The sequence below is a fragment of the Anomaloglossus baeobatrachus genome, chromosome 1 (assembly GCF_048569485.1).
Source record: "Anomaloglossus baeobatrachus isolate aAnoBae1 chromosome 1, aAnoBae1.hap1, whole genome shotgun sequence".
NCBI lineage: Eukaryota > Metazoa > Chordata > Amphibia > Anura > Aromobatidae > Anomaloglossus > Anomaloglossus baeobatrachus.
In genome coordinates, this window is record NC_134353.1 from 739,766,238 (window position 1) to 739,779,631 (window position 13,394).

The window sequence follows — 13,394 nt, forward strand, 5'->3', positions numbered from 1 at the left end:
TAATTCTTATCCTAACTACACCCACATGTTGCAATTCCATTTAAAGGGGATCACCAGGTTTATCGGCTGCATATTGCTATAAACCCTGTCTGACTGGACCTCCCCGAAACATTGGCCAACCTCATAGAGGCTTACCGGAAGCAGCACTGTGCTATGGAGTTGAACAGATCTTTCAACTGTTTCTGTGTCTGTTGCTTCTGAAGAACAAACTTCTGTATCTACTATATCCCCATAACAGTGCCAGCCTGAGAGCCCCATAACAAAGCTATCCTCAGGGCCCCATAGCAGTGTCAGCCACAGTGCCCTCATAACAGATTCGACTACAGACTTCATAACAGAGTTGGCCTCAGGGCCCCATAGCTGTAACAGCCAGAGTGCCCCAAAAGAGACCCAGCCGCAGAGCCCTATGACCGAGCTAACCACAGGGCCCCCATAACAGGGCCTCAATAACAGAGATAACCATAGTGAACCCATAACAAAGCCAACCAGTGGGACCTTGCTCTCAGGGTTCACGCTTGGGATTTTCTGGACCGTTTTTGTGGAAAGTCCTATCCCCCTTGTTGCGCTGGTACCCCCAATTCTGGAGCGGGTGGAGAGGCTTCGTTCTCGTCGGGTAAATTGTCAGGTTGCCTGAAGCTACTCCCTGACCTAGGGTCCACGTACCCGGTTGTGCCCTGGTCCCAGCCTGGTGATGGTATGACTCGCCCACCCCAGGGCTATGGGACACCCGGTGCCGGGCCGGACTAGTCCGGTGGTTGTCAGTGGTGGCGGGGCCCGACTCCGTGGCCCTGGTGGGTGTCAATAAAATATGGCTGCAGTGTTGGGGTGAATAAAGTTTGTGTTCGTGACGCCACCTGTGGTATGCAGCTATTAAGCCGCCGCTGCTGTGTGAGGCCTCCGGGGTGATGTTATGGCAGCAATGGTGGTACTGCTCCCCACAGGTGGAGCGGAGCCCCGGGGCACAGTTGGTGCTTATTAGTGTCTATGCAGAGAAATAACTGAGGCAACACCAGGGGTGCAGTTTCAGTTGGTCTTTACTCACAGTTCTTGTCAAGGCCTGCAGGAGCCTTTGGACTGCTGGGACCACTGTCAGGGACCTCCGCCGATCCCGGGTAGATCTGGGGGTTGATGCCAGTGCACCCTTCTAATTGTGTCCTTTCTCAGCTGACTTCACTGGCCACCAGCTCTGAAGCTATCTGTGGCCCTGGAATCCCTTCGTTCCCTGCTTGGTGTCACCTGGACCCTCCGACTCCCAGGGTCTTCACCAGGAAGCGTCTCTTTCTTCTTTCTTTAGCTCCTGCCTGACTAGAGCTCTTCTTCTACTCTCTGTTTCTCTCCTTCTCTGTTGCTTTCTTTCTCTGTTGTGAACACTCTGAACTCACAGAGCCCCTTTCTCTTTCACAGCTACATGCTGGCTCCTCACTCTCTCACTCTCTGAGGTAAACTGAAACTCTGACCTTCCTCTCTGCTCTACACTCGGCTGGCTCTTCCCACCCCCCGGTTGCTAAGCTACCACCCTATGGGAGCAGGGATGGGTCTTACGGCCCCTCTCAGCATGCAGCATGGGAGGGTTGCTGCCACTGTCCCTGGTCCCAGTGTGTGCCTAGCAATGGGTGTAGTGCAGTTTTACCTGTGAACTGGCATGTACCCCTTTCCTTACTCAGGATGGGACATCACACCTCTGACTGGGGTGCAATGTCTCTGTGGCGACGGAAGCCTCAGGGGCGCCACACTCCCCCACAGCGAATCCCAGCACGTCCTCGGGCTGAAACAACAAAAACAATAGAACAAACTGCAAAATTTTGTTATGCATAAAACATTAAAACTTTAGGACATTACATCCCTTTATGGGAGGCACATAAATAACACATTCACCGGGGACCACATTCCAGTCCAGTAGCCCGGTAACACATAAACGGGGGGGGGGGGGTCATCTTCAAAAAGAACAGGGGACAAGGATTCAGGAATAGGGTGTCATCTTTGAAAAGAACAATGGGCAGACATTCAGGGGCTATGTACTGTCCTGACTCCATTAACTCCTTGTCGTCCTCCACCAGGGGCTCCGACCCTTGATGGCGCCCACTGGGACTCTGACCCAGCGACGGTCAACAAGTCTGACAAGGTCCTCCTCCTTCCACCTCTTGTGCTGGGTGGCGTCTCCTGGAGAACTTAGGGACGTTCAACAAAGGCAGGAAGCATTATTTCTGGAGCAGGTCCTTTAAAACTTTCAACTCAAACGTTTAACTTCAGGGGTGAACTTACGGATGCGATTACCATTGCAGGGGACCGTACTGTGCCAATGTCGTACGGGACACCGGACTTCTTCTCCAGGCACAATACATCCCCGGGCTCTGAACCTCCAGCGGGAACGGTGGCGGGGGCAGCGTACACGGTACCTCTTGATCCCGAAGTGGTGCTTCACAGGGCTCACGCGTCACGGTGCTGTCGGGTCCTGGCTCCCAGCTGAGGAGGGATGCCGTAGGGGTCTGCGTGGCTTTATCTTCACGCGACACGGCTGCTGCGGCGGCCCTCTGTTCCTGGGCCCACACTGTGGCGACCATCCTCCTGACTTCCGCCTTCCAGTCGAGCACCTGCTGCAGTGTCTGTGCTCTCACCCGGACGCAGAATCGACCCAGCTCCCGCTCCAACCAGGCAGCGGTTCCCGCGGGGAGCTCACTCGGGCCGCGATCCTCCACTTCAAAAGCCACTCCGCCTCCTCCACTTCGGAGTCCCGCTATGCCGCCGACAGGGCTGAACGCAGACATCTTCCGTCCGCTCTCCATAGCGGGCACCGCTTTGCGCTCTTCCTTGCAAGATCAAAGCGGGCGGGGCTTACTTTCGCGCTCTTTCTGCAGGCACGCCCCTCTTCTTCCCACGCTCAGCCAGGCTAATGGCGGCAGTTTTTTCAGTAAAACACAGTTCTTTCACAGTCTTTTCAGGCGCACAGTACCCGGTGGGTCCGGGCACGAAATCCTGTTTGTGACGCCAAAATTGACTCGCCCACCCCAGGGCTATGGGACACCCGGTGCCGGGCCGGACTAGTCCGGTGGTTGTCAGTGGTGGCGGGGCCCGACTCCGTGGCCCTGGTGGGTGTCAATAAAATATGGCTGCAGTGTTGGGGTGAATAAAGTTTGTGTTCGTGACGCCACCTGTGGTATGCAGCTATTAAGCCGCCGCTGCTGTGTGAGGCCTCCGGGGTGATGTTATGGCAGCAATGGTGGTACTGCTCCCCACAGGTGGAGCGGAGCCCCGGGGCACAGTTGGTGCTTATTAGTGTCTATGCAGAGAAATAACTGAGGCAACACCAGGGGTGCAGTTTCAGTTGGTCTTTACTCACAGTTCTTGTCAAGGCCTGCAGGAGCCTTTGGACTGCTGGGACCACTGTCAGGGACCTCCGCCGATCCCGGGTAGATCTGGGGGTTGATGCCAGTGCACCCTTCTAATTGTGTCCTTTCTCAGCTGACTTCACTGGCCACCAGCTCTGAAGCTATCTGTGGCCCTGGAATCCCTTCGTTCCCTGCTTGGTGTCACCTGGACCCTCCGAGTCCCAGGGTCTTCACCAGGAAGCGTCTCTTTCTTCTTTCTTTAGCTCCTGCCTGACTAGAGCTCTTCTTCTACTCTCTGTTTCTCTCCTTCTCTGTTGCTTTCTTTCTCTGTTGTGGACACTCTGAACTCACAGAGCTCCTTTCTCTTTCACAGCTACATGCTGGCTCCTCACTCTCTCACTCTCTGAGGTAAACTGAAACTCTGACCTTCCTCTCTGCTCTACACTCGGCTGGCTCTTCCCACCCCCCGGTTGCTAAGCTACCACCCTATGGGAGCAGGGATGGGTCTTACGGCCCCTCTCAGCATGCAGCATGGGAGGGTTGCTGCCACTGTCCCTGGTCCCAGTGTGTGCCTAGCAATGGGTGTAGTGCAGTTTTACCTGTGAACTGGAATGTACCCCTTTCCTTACTCAGGATGGGACATCACACCTCTGACTGGGGTGCAATGTCTCTGTGGCGACGGAAGCCTCAGGGGCGCCACAGGTACAAGGCTGCCAACTGTCCTCCTCGACAATTCCGTGCCCCTTGTCACGATCCCCTGCGACCGAGGAGGGTCCAGCTCCTCTAGGCCCAGACCAACATCTGCCACCTAGGTGTCTCCAAGGAGCCCGACTCCTGACCTCCTCTCTCCTTCACTTCCAACACTCCACTCTCCTTCTGCTTACACTTTTGACCTCCCCTAACCAACCCCCCAAGTGGGCGACCCTATTCCACTCAGGCCGTCCACTGGTGTGTCCGGTGGGTGTGGTGCAGAGTGTACCTAGGACTTTAATCAGCTGATGTAGGCAACACCATGTAGTTAGGGACCCACAACCAAGAAGGAGGTGGATACTGCACGGGAGGGCAGATTGTGCAATACCCTGTGACGACCCGATAGTCCAGGGGCGTCACAGTAGCATGCCGGGGAGTCCATAGATAATCCCTTGCTCACGACTACCGCCCCACGCCACTCTACACCAGTCTCAGTGGTACCGGTCCTATATAATAAAAAGCTCTTTTACTACATGTTTTCCTCCATTCGAAGTTTGGAGGAGGCATCTCCCACGACAAGATCTCTATGGTTCATCGTGGGAGCAGAACTACAGTTTCAGAGGATAACGGGCCCTAATTACTGACTGTCCTAAGTTGGGGACACTTGTGGGGGTGCACACATATAGGTGGCACTCTATGTTTTACTTTCCACTGACATCTCTGATGAGCCAGGTTTAATCAAACAAGATCTAATTCCATGTGACACGATCCACCTGGCTGTAAAACACGTAGTCACAAACAGTGACGCTCCCATGATGCCACGCCTGTCTCTGAAGGCCACATGTACTGTCTGTGCAGCTACATCCTCACCATTATCATTGATCATTAGGGACCAGGGCATAGGAGAGGCTGGTGGGGCATCGTCACTGTGTCGCGGGGGCCAATAAGCCGCTATACATTGGAGGTAGGGGGGATACCTTAAAGGGGTTCACCATTTTTTGTAAGGGATCTTTCTAAAAATAAACAAAAGGTTTTGGACCCCTCTAAAGTTTCATCATTTTGGTGCTCTTCGGTGGGTCCAGAAAAGATCATTATTTGCCCACCAGACCAGTAAGGCCACGGATTGGCTGCAGATGCAGTCTTATCCTGTTTATGTTTTGGTATCTTCTGGTCCTGTTAAGATTACGGAAGGGGTTAATTTCTTCCAGCCTGCCAAATTTCATAACAAGGGTGTGTTAGTTCTCACCAGAAGAGTAGAACAAAGCAATGATGAGGGGTGTGACTGAGCAGGATGGACACAGGGTGCGACCTCTACTTCTTATGCTCTGGATCGGCAGCGTGTGCAAGCTCCTGCCAATATCCAGCAGCTTCGCAGCCATAGATGAGGAGAGGACCAACATCCACCGGCCACAATCAACAACCTGATCAACTCTATGCGCAGGAGATGTGTGAGGCAGATGGTGCTCACACCAGATACTGACTGCTTTTTTTAACTCCCCAGATACCCTTAACACTGTATATCTGCACATTTTGGAGTGGCCTTTTATTGTGGCCAGCCTAAGGCACACCTGTGCAATAATCACGTTGGCCAACCTAAGGCACACCTGTGCAATAATCATGCTGGCCAGCCTAAGGCACACCTGTGCAATAATTATGCTGGCCATCCTAAGGCACACCTGTGCAGTAATCATGCTGGCCAGCCTAAGGCACACCTGTGCAATAATAATGCTGGCCAACCAAAGGCACACCTGTCCAATAATCATGCTGGCCAGCCAAAGGCACACATTTGAAATAATCATGCTGGCCCGCCTAAGGCACACATGTGCAATAATCATGCTGGCTATCCTCAGGCACACCTGTGCAATAATCATGCTGGCCAGCCTAAGGCACACATGTGCAATAATCATGCTGGCCAGCGAAAGGCACACCTGTCCAATAATCATGCTGGCCATCCAAAGGCACACCTGTGCAATAATCATAGTGACCAGCCTAAGTAACACCTGTGCAATAATCATGATGGCCAGCCTAAGTAACACCTGTGCAATAATCATGTTGGCCAACCTAAGGCACACCTGTGCAATAATCATGCTGGCCAGCCTAAGGCACACCTGTGCAATAATTATGCTGGCCATCTTAAGGCACACCTGTGCAGTAATCATGCTGGCCAGCCTAAGGCACACCTGTGCAATAATAATGCTGGCCAACCAAAGGCACACCTGTCCAATAATCATGCTGGCCAGCCAAAGGCACACATTTGAAATAATCATGCTGGCCCGCCTAAGGCACACATGTGCAATAATCATGCTGGCCAGCCTAAGGCACACATGTGCAATAATCATGCTGGCCAGCCTAAGGCACACATGTGCAATAATAATGCTGGCTATCCTCAGGCACACCTGTGCAATAATCATGCTGGCCAGTGAAAGGCACACCTGTGCAATAATCATGCTGGCCATCTAAAGGCACACCTGTGCAATAATCATAGTGGCCAGCCTAACACCTGTGCAATAATCATGATGGCCAGCCTAAGTAACACCTGTGCAATAATCATGTTGGCCAACCTAAGGCACACCTGTGCAATAATCATGCTGGCCAGTGAAAGGCACACCTGTGCAATAATCATGCTGGCCATCCAAAGGCACACCTGTGCAATAATCATAGTGGCCAGCCTAACACCTGTGCAATAATCATGATGGCCAGCCTAAGTAACACCTGTGCAATAATCATGTTGGCCAACCTAAGGCACACCTGTTCAATAATCATGCTGGCCAGCCTAAGGCATACCTGTGCAATAATCATGCTGGCCAACCAAAGGCACACATGTGCAATAATCATGCTGGCCATCCTCAGGCACACCTGTGCAATAATCATAATGGCCAGCCTCAGGAACACCTGAGCAATAATCATAATGGCCAGCCTCAGGCACACCTGTGCAATAATCATGCTGGCCAGCCAAAGGTACAACTATGCAATAATCATGCTGGCCAGCCTAAGACACACCATTGCAATAATCATGCTGTCTAATCAGCATCTTGATATGTCACACCTGTGAAGTGGATGAATTATCTCGGCAAAGGAGAAGTGATCACTAAGACCTGTTTCACACATCAGTGATTCTAGTACATATGTCACAGTTTTTATACGTACCAGAATCATGTACATACGCAGACCCATTAAAATCAATAAGTCTGCACACACATCAGTGATTTTTCACTCACCGTGTCTCCATGCAACGCACATGCGTGTCCATGTGATCCGCACGTAGACATGTCCGTTTTTTTCTAGCATCACTGATGTATCACGAACCACACTATGGTGTGATCCATGAAACACATGCCAGAGAAATTTGTACATTGAAAATAAAGAGCTTTTTATACTCACCTTCTCCAGCAACGCTGTCTCCTGCTGCTCCTCTCTGCTACTTCCAGGCCAGCTCATTATTCTCATGTATATGCATTTATGCACTGCACAGCCGACCCAGATGTAACTGCAGACGGGAGACCATGGTGGCCGGACACAGCATCCGGGAGACTTCAGCACCACGGACAGCAGGAGTAGGGACAGGTGAGTTTATCTCCATGTGCTATCACAGATCACGGATCACTGATCACGGATAGCACATGTAGAACCCATGTGTGCCGTGAATCACTGCACACGGAGGGACATATGCGTCTTTAACACGACAGTGAAAAACATCTGTGTTTTCACTGACGTGTGAAACAGGCCTAACATAGAAAATGTCTTAGGTCTTGATATCTACGATCCTATGTCTTATTTCGGAGAAATCCAAGTTTTTCTTACTATGTAAATCAGTTGTTAGGATCTATGGGCTGGACATAGCTCACCCTGAAACAGGAAGTGAGCTCTGTGGCTGTGCTCACTTCCTGTTGATTGTTCATTTGGTCCAAAGGCGGGGAGAGAAAGGCTGACGCTGATTGGACGTGATGTCACAACCCCTATGTGAGTCCCGAAACCACGAGCCCTGACCACCGCTGGAAGGGTTCCGGTATAGAAGGTGAGTATAGGTTTTGTTATTTTACATTAGGGAAACATGTGGAATCAGAAGGGGTTGTCCAAGTAGTGGAGGACCCCTTTAAGATAATCTCTGGAGGCAGATTCTCAAGGAGAGCTATGTCCCACCCATAGATCTTAACAGCTCATTTACATATTAAGAAATATATGGATTTCTCTGGAATAAAACACTGGATCGCAAATATCAAGGTGTCATTTTATTCAGCTTCCTATGACCCACGTAGCCATATAGACGGCTTAAGAGGGTTGGTTTTACTGACAAATTCCCTTTAAAGGAATATATATATATATATATATATATATATACAGTACATATATATATATGCAGTATATATATATATATATATATATAAAAATATATATACATATAGATATATTTTTATATATATATATATATATATATATATATATATATATTTTAAATAATTTTTTATATATATATATATATATATATATATATATATGTATTTCCTCTATTCTCACTGGCTGTAATCTGAATTTCAGAAACTTTTAAAATGTTTTATTTTTCAGTCTATGTCCTTGTATTTGAGCTTTTTTATTTTTTTTGCATGATGGTATTTTTTAGGGAAAAATAAAGTATAACTTTTTAATATTTTGGGGGGAGGGGAGTAAAATAAAGCTCCCCAAAAACAGCTTTTGTTTATTGTGTTTCATCACCCTTGTGGCATTTACCATTTTCTATAAGTGCCATGATTTCTTTATTTTGTTGGTTGTACCAATTATGCTATCTCCAAATTTATAGAATATTTTTTGCTTTTTTATTATGTTTACTTTAATTATATATTTTTATGTTTGTGTATTTCTTTTTATTTTTTTATTTTTTTTAGAAACCAAAATGTGTGTTTTCTATTACATATTTTTATATTTTTGTGTATATATTTTTTTTTTTAGAAAATACCATAATTTCTGCTTTATTGATTATGTTTATTTTTATTATATATTTTTATGTTTTTGGATACTTTTTTTTAAGAAAATACCAAAATTTGTGGGGTTTTTGTTATGTTTTTTATTATATATTTTTATGTTTGTGTATTTTTTTTTTTTAGAAAATACCAAAATTTATTTTTGTTATGTTTATTTTTATTACATATTTTTATGTTTTTGTATTATTTTTTAGAAAATACCAAAATTTGTGTTTTCTTTATTACATATTTTTTATGTTTTTGTGTTTATATATATATTTTTTTTTAGAAAATACCATAATTTGTAGCTTTTTGTTGTTTTCTATTATATATTTTTATGTTTGTGTATTTATTTTTTTTTTTTAGAAAATACCAAAATTTGTATTTTCTTTATTACATATTTTTATGTTTTTGTGTATATATATATGTATTTATATATAAATATATATATTTTTATATTTAGAAAATACCCTCATAGTATCATAGTATCATAGTTTTTAAGGTTGAAGGGAGACTCTAAGTCCATCTAGTTCAACCCGTAGCCTAACATGTTGATCCAGAGGAAGGCAAAAAAAAACCCCCAATGTGGCAAACAAGTTCCAATGGGGAAAAAATGTCCTTCCTGACTCCACATCCGGCAATCAGACTAGTTCCCTGGATCAATACCCTGTCATAAAATCTAATATACATAACTGGTAATATTAAATTTTTCAAGAAAGGCGTCCCGGCTCTGCTTAAATGTTAGTAGTGAATCACTCATTACAGCATCATGCGGCAGAGAGTTCCATAGTCTCACTGCTCGTACAGTAAAGAATCCTTGTCTGTGATTATGATTAAACCTTCTTTCCTCAAGACGTAGCGGATGCCCCCGTGTTCCAGTCGCAGGCCTAGGTGTAAAAAGATCTTTGGAAAGGTCTCTGTACTGTCCCCTCATATATTTATACATTGTGATTAGATCCCGCCTAAGCCTTCGTTTTTCCAGACTAAATAACCCCAAGTTTAATAACCTGTCTTCGTATTGCAGCCCACCCATTCCTCTAATAATCTTGGTCGCTCTTCTCTGCACCCTCTCCAGTTCAGCTATGTCCTTCTTATATATCGGTGAGCAGAATTGTACACAGTATTCTAAGTGCGGTCGCACCAGTGACTTGTACAGAGGTAGAACTATATTTTTTTCATGAACACTTATACCTCTTTTAATACATCCCATTATTTTATTAGCCCTGGCAGCAGCTGCCAGACTCTAGCCACTAAAGTGAAGTTTACCATCCACCCATACACCCAAGTCTTTTTCTGTGTCTGTTTTACCCAGTGTTCTACAATTAAGTACATAATCATAAATGTTATTTCCTCTACCCAAGTGCATGACCTTACATTTATCTACATTAAACTTCAATTGCCACTTCTCAGCCCAATCCTCCAATTTACATAAATCTCCCTGTAATATAAAATTATCCTCCTCTGTATTGATTATCCTGCAGAGTTTAGTATCATCTGCAAATATTGAAATTCTACTCCGCATGCCCCCAACAAGGTCATTTATAAATATGTTGAAAAGAAGCGGGCCCAATACTGACCCCTGTGGTACCCCACTATGAACTGAGACCCAGTCCGAGTACGTACCATTAATAACCACCCTTTGTTTCCTATCACTGAGCCAGTTTTTAACCCAGTTACACATATTTTCCCCTATCCCCATTATTCTCATTTTATGTACCAACCTTTTGTGTGGCACCGTATCAAAAGCTTTTGAAAAGTCCATATACACAACATCCACTGCATTTCCCTGGTCCAGGCTTGAACTTACCTCTTCATAGAAGCTGATCAAATTAGTTTGACAGGATCGATCCCTCATAAACCCATGTTGATACTCTGTCATAAACCCATGTTGATACCCTAAGTTGTGTACTTTTTATTATGTTCATTTTTATTACATATTTTTATGTTTTTGTATTATGTTTAAAAAATACCAAAATTTGTGTTTTTTTATTACATTTTTTTGTGAATATTTTTTTTTAGAAAGTACCATAATTTGTGTTTTTATTACATATTCTTATGCTTTTGTGTGTTTTTTTTTTAGAAAATACCATAATTTGTGTTTTTTTTGTTGTTTATTTTTATTACATATTTTTATGATTTTGTATTTTTTTTTTTAGAAAATACCAAAATTTGTGTTTTATATTACATATTATGTTTTTGTGTATATATGTTTGTTTTTTTTTTTTTTTAGAAAATAGCATAATTTGGGATTTCTTTTGTTATGTTTTCTTATTATAAATTTTTATCTGTGTATTTTTTTTAGAATATACCAAAATTTGTGTTTTTATTTCATATTTTTAAGTTTTTGTGTAAATATATATATTTTTTAGAAAAGACCATAAGTTGTGGGGGTTTTTTGTTATTTTTTATTATATTTTTGTTTGTGTATTTTTTTTTTAGAAAATACCAAAATTTTTGTTTTATGTTACATATTTTTATATTTTTGTGTATATATTTTTTTATAAAATACCATAATTTGTGTTTTTTTTGTTATGTTTATTGCTATATATTACTAGCTGTACTACTCGGCTTCGCCCGGGTTAATAACTGCTGTTAACAAAATAGAATGTATTAACAAAAATGTATTCTGCACACAAACACCACAAAACAAATAGATACAAATGTAATTATAATGTCTGTCTCCCCCTCTGTATATATCTCTCTGTCTCTCTCTCTATCTCTTTGTCTCTCTGTCTCTTTCCCTGTCTGTCTCTGACTGTCTCTGTCTCTTTCTCCGTCTGTCTCAATCTCTTTCCATGTCTGTCTATCTATCTCTTTCCCTGTCTGTCTATCTCTGTCACTTTCCCTGTCTGTCTCTTTCCCTGTCTGTCTCTTTCCCTCTCTTTCCCTGTCTGTCTCTTTCTCTCTTTCCCTATCTGTCTCTTTCCGTCTTTCCCTCTGTCTCTTTCCCTGTGTCTGTCTCTTTGTCTGTCTCTTTACCTGTCTTTGTCTGTCTCTTACCCTATCTGTCTGTTTCCCTCTCTTTCCCTGTCTGTCTGTTTCCCTGTGTCTGTCTCTGTCTCTTTATCTGTGTCTGTCTCTTTTCCTGTCTGTGTCTGTCTCTTAACCTGTCTCTCTCTTTCCCTCTCTTTCCCTGTCTGTCTCTTTCCCTGTCAGTCTGTCTCTTTGTCTGTGTCTGTCTCTTTGTGTCTGTCTCTTACCCTGTCTATGTCTGTTTCTTACCCTGTCTGTGTCTGCCTCTTTCCCTGTCTGTGTCTGTCTCTTTCCCTGGCTGCATTGTGACACGTCAACATTCCATATAAGGGCGTGGCTGCGCATTCTTCTGAAGTTTTGGCTGCACTGTGGCTCCCAGCTCCATTATTACATATTTTTATGTTTGTGTATTTTTTTAAATTTGTTTAGAAAATACCAAAATTTGTGTTTTTTTGTTATGTTTATTTTTATTACATATTTTTATGTTTGTGTATTCTTTTTTTTTTATTTTTTATTTTTTTTTTAGAAAATACCAACATTTGTGTTATTTTTTGTTGCTGCATTCAGACACCCGTATCATGAGTGGTGTAAGTCCTGGTGAACAGGTTGACCTTGTTTCGCGTCCAGGTAATTCCCAGGTTTATACAGTGAGAGTTAAAAGCTGGCAGATCTCGACCTGAAACAATGGTCTTGCGCGGTGAGAGGATCTCTTGCAGAATTTGGCACAGTCTCCGCTCTGACATACTTAAGGCGGCTGGAAACCTTATACAATAACCCGAAGCATTTCACAAAGGAGCATATAAAATGGGAAAACAAGAGGGAGGGGGGGCCTGAGAATGGGAGAGCGGGCACTGATCTCCGTATAATAAGTGTCCCGCTTGGCATTCATTAGTTTTTCTCCATACAAAGAGCACATTGTCCGGGTGCTGCTGATAAATGACACAGTATAACGAGGCCTAACATCAGCCATGAGGGTCCGGTGGTTTAATTATTGGCTGCCATAATGAAGATACATTGACGGTAAAGTGCCAGACCTGTCAACTGGAACCATACAAATCGGTCCGGGTACATCGCCCTTTATCGCGACTTTCCATTCTGGCACTAAAAGTATTGTGACCCTCAACTTGTGCCCATTGTTTGCCTCTTGCTGCCTCCTTTAGTGACGGTAGTGTTCCAGTTTCCCTGCATACAAGAGCTCCACAGCACTGAAAAGGCGGGGAAGGCGTAGTGTAGACTCACCTGTCCTGGCTCCAGTGCCGGGCTGTGCTTCCTCCTTCCTCGGGATCCAGCATTCTTTGTACTAGTGCGGTCAGGTTAGTGGTACATGCCTCTGTTATAATTTTCCCAGGTCTCTTAAGACCGACTCAGGCAGTGGCACACCACTTGAGTATTTATGTCCTGCATACAAGACATCTACAGCTCCACAGCATTGAAAAGGCAAGAAGGCGTA